The following is an 8,089-nucleotide window of genomic DNA, read 5'->3' as shown; positions in this document are numbered from 1 at the left end:
AGGGAAGAAAAAGAGATCTTCAGACACAGTATGGAGTGATTCCTGACTGGATTTGTAGAGACTTCATCCATGCTCTCAGAAAAGGACTATCGATGAAATCTCTAGCAAAGACTGATGCTTAAGGGAAATTGCTGAAATTACACACACACGCACACACACACACACACACACACACACACACACTGAATGGGAGAAAAGAAGATGGAAGGGAAAAAATGGAGATAATTTAGATTGAGTGCAGTTCATATTAAAGAGATACTGGGCAGGAATTGAGAGAATTGCATGACAAGATATGAAAATAAATCTAAAATAAAATAAGTCTGAATGCAAATACAGAATCTATCTTACAGGGTAGGCATAAAAACTAAGAAGTCTGTATTTTATCATGAAAAAAGGTATATTTCTAGCTATGGATGATTATTTAGAACAACTCGTAAAATGAATCCTTTCCATTTCTGTTTAGTTACTTCCTCTTCTCTTGAATCGGAGTCCTCAAACAATGAAAGGTACTGTGTGTATGTGTGTGTTTGTTGAATTACTATCTAGACAAATGTGTACTACGTGCCATATTGATTCTCTGGTAATTCAGCACTAATTCCTGGCAAAGCATCTTGGGAAATTCCAGACTTATGAATGCTTTTCTGGAAGGTCACAATTAAGATGTGTAGAAATCCAACTGTATTTCAAACAATTTCTGGATTCTTTTTTTAAATCAGGAAACAGCTTCTACATTGCTTTTTCTCCTCTTTGAGTAAGTGCCTTTCATTAAACTGCTAATATTTTAAGAATTTGACCTAATACTCAAAATACTTCAGTAGAAAATGTCACAAGTGTTACCAATACAAACCTCCAGCAATGAAAGAGAATGCACTTAACCAGTCACTGGGGGCTTGAACATAAACGTGGAATTTCATGACTCATAGTTTAGTGAGAAGTCCATTGCACGTTACAACTTTCCTGCCTCTAGAAATCAGAAATAAACTGCTTCACTTAACTTTAAAATCTAAATTTTATTTAACAATAAAAGGAAGCTATACCATTAGATTCTTTTTCATGCAATACTAAATCAGTCAATTCAATGAAGAAAAAATAAAAAAGACAATCTAATTCAGCTGGCATTAAATGTAAAAATAACCTAAATTTGGGTCAGTTAGCTGCAGTGAAATAAGGAGATGCTTTCTCTACCATAATCTCTTTCTTCCTTCCAGTGCCATTTCTCCAACTCCATGCATTTTATTTTTATTCATTTAAGTTAAAGCTAATGGAGAGTAGTATCATCAATACTACTACTAAAACATAGTAATAGTGAATGTGAGCATGTGGTTATTATAATTCCCATTTTACAGATGAGGAAATAAAGAATGTTAAGTAAATTGCCCAAAGTCATACTACTAGTAAAAGCGAAAGAGCAGGGTCCAAATCTTAGGCTGTACAAAGTTCAAATCTTTATGGTAGGCTCGAAAGCTGACCATATGATAGCCTTTCCCTATAATTAAACTGTTCATTGATGTATGCCCCTCCCATGCTTATCTGCATTTCAATAAGGACTTTATTAGAATGTAAATCTCATCAGGGTGGGGACTCGGTCTATTTTATCATAGCTGCATCCCTGGCATTTAGCAGGTAGTAGTAGGTAATCTATAATCACAATCAGCTTCACGGGTCTCTGAGCAGGACAGTGGCACCGCACCCCTACGCAGAAGGGGTCCACACTTGGGGTTAATGCTCTGTAGTTTCCATCTTGAAATTCTTAATTCAATCTTTGAAATTGTGTTTTGTAGATAAAGTGTGAGGGGATAATGGAACATGGCAGTGTACTTGTGGAGCCTTGGCTCACATGTGATGGGTCTTACCTTCCACCACCTCTGTATCTCCTGCCTCCCTGGGTTCTTGGCTGCCTACTACTCACCTTGGGTGGCAACTAGGTTATGTTGTGGGGTGAAGGAGACTCTGACTTTGGCTTGGATCTGGGTGTGGGCATGGGAAGGTTGAATCTGGGTCCTAAGCATCTCCTAGAGGGGCATGACAACAATTGTCCCACCCTGGACTGGCAGTGCATTTAGTGGGCGCCTCTGTAGCAGCAAGCCTCTTAATCCACACCTGATCCAGGTGCCAAGTACATTCTGGTGTGGAGGTTGCTGTGCCTTGGAGGCCTTACCTGTTCCTGCCAAGGCCCGAGATATCGGGCACAGTGCTACGCAAGGAGTCATGGAGTGGGGCCCCAGGCGCCTGCGAGGATCTGTATTTCCCCAGAAGCATCCCTGTACCTGAGAAGCATGACATTAAATAGCAACATTAAATTAATTAAAGTAAATTAACATAATTACATAAACATTAAATTAAAAAACACCTTGACAGATCAAGAGAAAAACTACAAAAGAAAAAGGTTAATACTTAAGTACCTTCAATCACACTTTTTTTCCTACTTTCTGACTGAGAGTCACACATTTTCATTTTGCAAAAGGCCCCACAAATTAGGTAAATGGTCCTGTCAATGATTATATATCAAGTTACTAATTTAGACTTTTGGAGATCAAAACGTTGAGGTCTCAAAGTAATAAAGCACTAAGATCCAGAAACAGTAGCATCTTGGACTGGAACATTTTTCTTAAGATGATATTCCCAAGGGAAAATAGATTTTAAAAAATATTATACATCCAAGAACATCTTGACAATCAGGGCTAGAGTGGGCCACCAATGGACATTTAGGTGAAATTTCCCATGTGAGAGCTGTGGATCTGATGGAAAAATTTACCTGTATACATTCATTATTTAACCAATAATGTTTTTAAGAGTCAATATGATTGCTTTTTGTTATGGGTGTGCCATTTTCTAATTTGGACCCATTGCCCATGAATCCCTCTTGTGTCACATTTGACTGTTTTTCACATCCTTATACTTAAGAGTGTGAAGCCTGGCCCCTGGTACATTTATGTGTTTTAAGTGTCACGCATAGGAAGATTTGTCATGTTCCCTTTTAGGATTGTGATTCTATGAATCTGTTACCAAAGGGAGTTCATAAATACCAAGATGTCTTTGTGAAGAGTATTATTATGGGATGTAATATTTTTACATTATCCTGTCCCCTACTGGACTATGAACTTTTTTTAAAAGACACATGTATTAGTCATGGTAGTCTAGCTGCTAAAACAAATAAACCTTAACTCTCACAGTGGCTTAACACAATAAAGGGTTTGTTTTGTTTTGTTTATTTGGTTTTTGCATTTATATCATGGTCCAATGGAAATTAGTTGGGGGTGATTCACTCCAGGGTCCCAGGTTCTTCCATCCTGTGATTTCCCCATCACCTAAGTCCTCAGAATCTTCCACTAGTTCATCGGCATTTGGCTGGCAGATGAGGGAAAATAGAGCCCATGGGGGATTGTGAGAGAAGTTTTTAAGGGTTGTGCCTAGAAGTAACACACATCATTTCCACCTACACCCTACCATCCTGAACTCAGTCACATGGCTCCACTTAACTGCGGGGGAGATTGCCAGCCCTTATGAACTGTACCTTCTAGTGAAATCCTTTCTGAAATTCAGATAAGCATGAGATTTAAATACAGGGACCGGTAAGCTAATGGTCTGTGTTTGAGCCTATAATCTACATTTGAACTTTGCTCTACTCTAAATTTAAATCCCACTCTGCAACTTTACTAGCTGTGTGATCTTGGGCAACTTATTTAACATTTTTTTAGCCTATTTCCATCTAGCTGTGTGTCTAGAAAGAAAAAGAAATAGAGTTTGGTGCTATGCTGAGATTGTCTTTGTTATTACACTCAAGGTCATGTGCTGTTACCATTGTATATGTGATGGCTGACACCTAGGAATTATTCAATAAATGTTTTCCAGATGAAGAAAGTAAATGAGTTGGGTTCATTAGAATGGAGTGGATTCTGGTAACAAAAGGAAAATTCTGATCTGGGAAGATTTAAAATGAGAGGAGTGTTATTTAGAGGAAATGAGAATTCAAGGAATTGACTGGAATTATGGATTTGTGTTTGTTCTCTGACCCAATGACTAAGTAGGTAATGTTGTATGCAAAGTCAATCTTCTCTATACCACTTACTTTTCCTCTTTTAGTGAATTGCTTCTTTCCCTATTAGATTCCTTTCTGCTTATATTGTCCATTCTCCAAAGAATGAGACAAAAGTTTCCAAATTCCAATTCTGCTCTTTCTATGGTGTCGTCAATTGCCTTAAAAACACTTCTACCATGCAAGACATTAGTGGCTCAGCAGAGCATAATAAACTTCAACTTGGCTTTAGGACAAAAGAAATGCCACCCAGATATGCACTTCAATGACACACCTTCCTTAAAATGAGCAGTCCCCTAAATTGGAGAGTACAAATGCAGTGCCTATTATTGTAGTAGCAGATATTCATCCCCATCCACAAACTCAAGTGTGCCAGAATTATTTCCTTTGCATTTGCTCATTTTTTAAAAAAATCAACTTAATTTTTTCCTCTAAGCTCTCATTGCACCTTTCTGGAGCAAAGTTTCATTTTAGACACTATTGGAGCCTGAATCTGTTCCTGAGATAAAACCAGAAAGTAGGAGAATTCTTGGGACCCGGAACTGGGAGAAGGTCCTCCAACCTCCAGTTCCTCCTGATTTCCTTGTTGCCCAAACCAAAGTCCAGATGCTCCTGGCTTCCCTATCATGCCTTAGGGCACCTTTGTCTGCACTCAGTGCCTCAGCGGTCCAGCCTCCCAAAGACACTACCTGACTACCCCATGTGAGATCTCGCTTACATGCAGGTGTTCAGGGAGTCAAGGTTGGAAGTTACTGGTGGTGAGAAATATAATCAACAACTATTAGTAAGATATGTGTTACTCCCTTAATTTGTGCCAAGGAACTGCTTTTGCATCATCAGTGCAAATGTCATCATAGTGACTGTCTACAGTCTAACCTTAGATAAATTGACCTTGCTAAGGGGTACTTTTGGGACACAAGTTCCATAACACCTTGCTAAGGGGTACTTTTGGGACACAAGTTCCATAACACCTAAGAATCTAAGTTCGCACCATGGTGAGAAGGAGTCTGAATATAGCTATATGATGTTACAGTAGGGAAATCTAATACTGATTAGGGTGGTGTAAGCACAAGCCCAACATACAACGAGACTCAAGAACCTTAACCGAAAACACAAACTTGGATTCCTCCAGTTCAATACTCCCACTTGCTTTTCTGCTCTATTTCATTCTCCATCATAAGAATTATAATTATGGAGTCATATTACATTATTATTACCTAGTCTAATTATTGTTGTCAGCTCTAAACATGAAAGTAGCGGGAATAGATGTCAAAATTCAGACATTCTTTGCCCACAAAATAAATGTGGCCATTTCACAAAGAATTAAACTTAAGTTTCTCAAGCATGTTGGATTTCAATCAATACCAAATAATGTTGTGTAAGTCTTACTAAAAAATTAGATTTCATACTTTGGATCACTTGGTAATAATAGTAGCAAACAGTGCAAAATAGTAACAGTAGCAACAACACTTTATGTAAGCAGCCAAGCAACTATGCATCAGCCAGTTTGATCTTCATCACAACTCAGTGTAATAGAGATAGAGTAGCTTATTATTAATCCCATTATACAAAAGGGAACACTGAGAAATAGTGTAATTTGCCCATGGTCGTATATTTATTAAACTGCAGAAATGGGACCATAACACAGGCCATTGTCTAAAAGCCTTTAATCTTTTCTGTTCTCTGTTTATATGCATTTTGACTCAATTAAATTAAATTGGTTTTATTTTCACATTAGCTCAAGGACAACATCTTAGTAGAACATCTGGATATAATATTCTTTCCACAAATTCTTCAGTCTCTTCATGTGCAAGGTTTTTGTCAACAGTTAACCCTTCAGTCTGCCTCTGGGGAAAGCAAAGACAAGACAGTACAGAATTGGAACTGACCTTTTTCAGAAGTCAGAGAAGAGAAGTTACTTTGTATTTCTGCAGAATGAAACATTAGCAGTCAGGGCAGAGAGTTGGAGCAAACTTTATCTGTCTTCAAGCACCAGCGGTTTCCAGAATCCAGAAAAGAGAAAAGGGTCAGTCACTGAGATTATATGTTTATGTCATAATCTTGATCAGGCATCAACAGAATGGAAAATATCCAGAATTCCAACATATTTGCAGAGCCAGGCAAAGACCTGGAATCTGAGTATAGTATGGAGACCAAGGGATTATCAATCTTCTGATTAGTGAGGGCAGAGGGGCAGTGCATAAATCCAAAGGTAGGTGTACAAACAATCCCTGTTCACAGGAGATGGGACAACAAGTTGGATAGCACAGTAGGAAAATGATTCAAGCCAAGATCTCTATCTGCCCTTTATATTCTATTAAGGAAGATTTGACACACTTAGTAGGTGTTATAGGCAGTATTCCAAACTAGTCAATTTAGCTCCAGAGTCCCCAGGCACTTAATGGCCGAAGGCATAAATGATAAGGGCAATATGAGAAGTGGCTACTGAGTACTACATGGAAGCAGAAGGAGAGAGGCAGGTAGATGACGTTCTGCCTGGAGGGAATAAGGAAAGCTTCAGAGAATAAGGAAGGCTTCACAGGGAGGTGCATTTAAACTGGGCTTGTATATAAGGGGAAATTTTGATAGAAGGAAAATAGAATGTGATGGATGGAAAAACCCCACCTAAAATGCTTTTGGCTAAATCGGAAAGTTTTGGCTTATATGTCTGAAAAATCTAGGGATAGTTCTGGCTTTGCGCTCAGCTTGCTCTGGGCTCTCTAATAGCAATATAGGAGGGAAAAGAAAAATTTTTTCTCTCCTCTTCTCAGTTCTCCAGCTGGAGCCCTACAAAATAGACTGACAAACACACACACGCACACACGCACACACACACACACACACACGAGAAAAACAGTTCATTAACATATGCAGCATACATATATATATAGGAGAAACTCAGTGATGAGAAACTCAAAAGGGTGGTTAGAACTTGGGGTTTATAATAGTATCCTAACAAAGAACAATAAATTTGTAGAGAACTGACAAGACAATGGAAAAGGTTTTAGGCTAAGAGCAGCAAACTGTGGGAAAGTAAAAATGTGGGGGAAACTGATAGAGGAAGGTTTGTTTGTGCAAGTCTATCTCAGTGCCAACTTTCCATCTTCTTTATGGCCATAAAACTTCCTCAGGAGAGGGAGTTTATGGCAGTCCTCATTTCTCAGAAATTTCTACTATTAGTCAGATAAGAAAAGGTCCAAGAAGACTTCTTGCTGCATCTGTTGATTCTCATTTCCCCCCAACTCAAAATAATCCTATGCCAAAGTGGCTTATATGGGGTGGCATGTTTTGATCCCCATAGCATCTTCAGGCCCTGGTTTCTCATTCTCTCTTAGCTCTGCTTTCTGCCTCCTTGGTCCCACCTTCATGTCCTACCCTTCATACATAATATGAAGGGGCCTTTTCCTCTCAGTAGCAAGGTGGCTGTAGCAGTCCAATGGCTGGGCAGACTGTCTTTAGAACTGCATTCTTTATCACTGCACCAGAGACTGTGTAGAGCTTAGAGCTGAGATTTTATCCTGAAAAGTGTTTGTGTGGAAATAACAGATCAATTTCCCATATGTTTCTGTACCCCAATATTGGAAATCCTGTATTCAATAGTCTTAATTTACCTTAATTTACCTCCAGCCTCAGCTACTTTGGCCTATATGGGCATTGGGTAGATGAAGACTAAACCTATTTGACCAGGTATCAATCTGCAAATGGTTCACCAACCCAAAATGGTTCCAGAATCTCATCCCCCAAGATTTAGAGCCATTAAATGGGAAACCAAAGGACTTGTCAAAAAATTCTGAAAGTCTTCTAGTAGCAAGGCAAACCAACTAATCAAGACTTGTGATAAATTTGCAGACAAAACAATAGAGGAAATTGCTTGAGAATTGAGTTTGATGACTTAAAGTTAGACTTTGAGAATTAGGTTTGTTGAGTTAAAAGGTAAAATTATGCATGGTAGTATTCTATAACTAGTTTCTATTTGCTTATTTTGTACACACTAATCACCTAATAAAGCTAGATTAGTCCATCTTAAAGGTTTTCAATAGCCCTGATTGTTTT

Source organism: Pteropus vampyrus, unplaced genomic scaffold (assembly GCF_000151845.1).
Source record: "Pteropus vampyrus isolate Shadow unplaced genomic scaffold, Pvam_2.0 Scaffold9, whole genome shotgun sequence".
Taxonomy (NCBI): Eukaryota; Metazoa; Chordata; class Mammalia; order Chiroptera; family Pteropodidae; genus Pteropus; species Pteropus vampyrus.
This window is presented reverse-complemented; position numbering follows the sequence as displayed.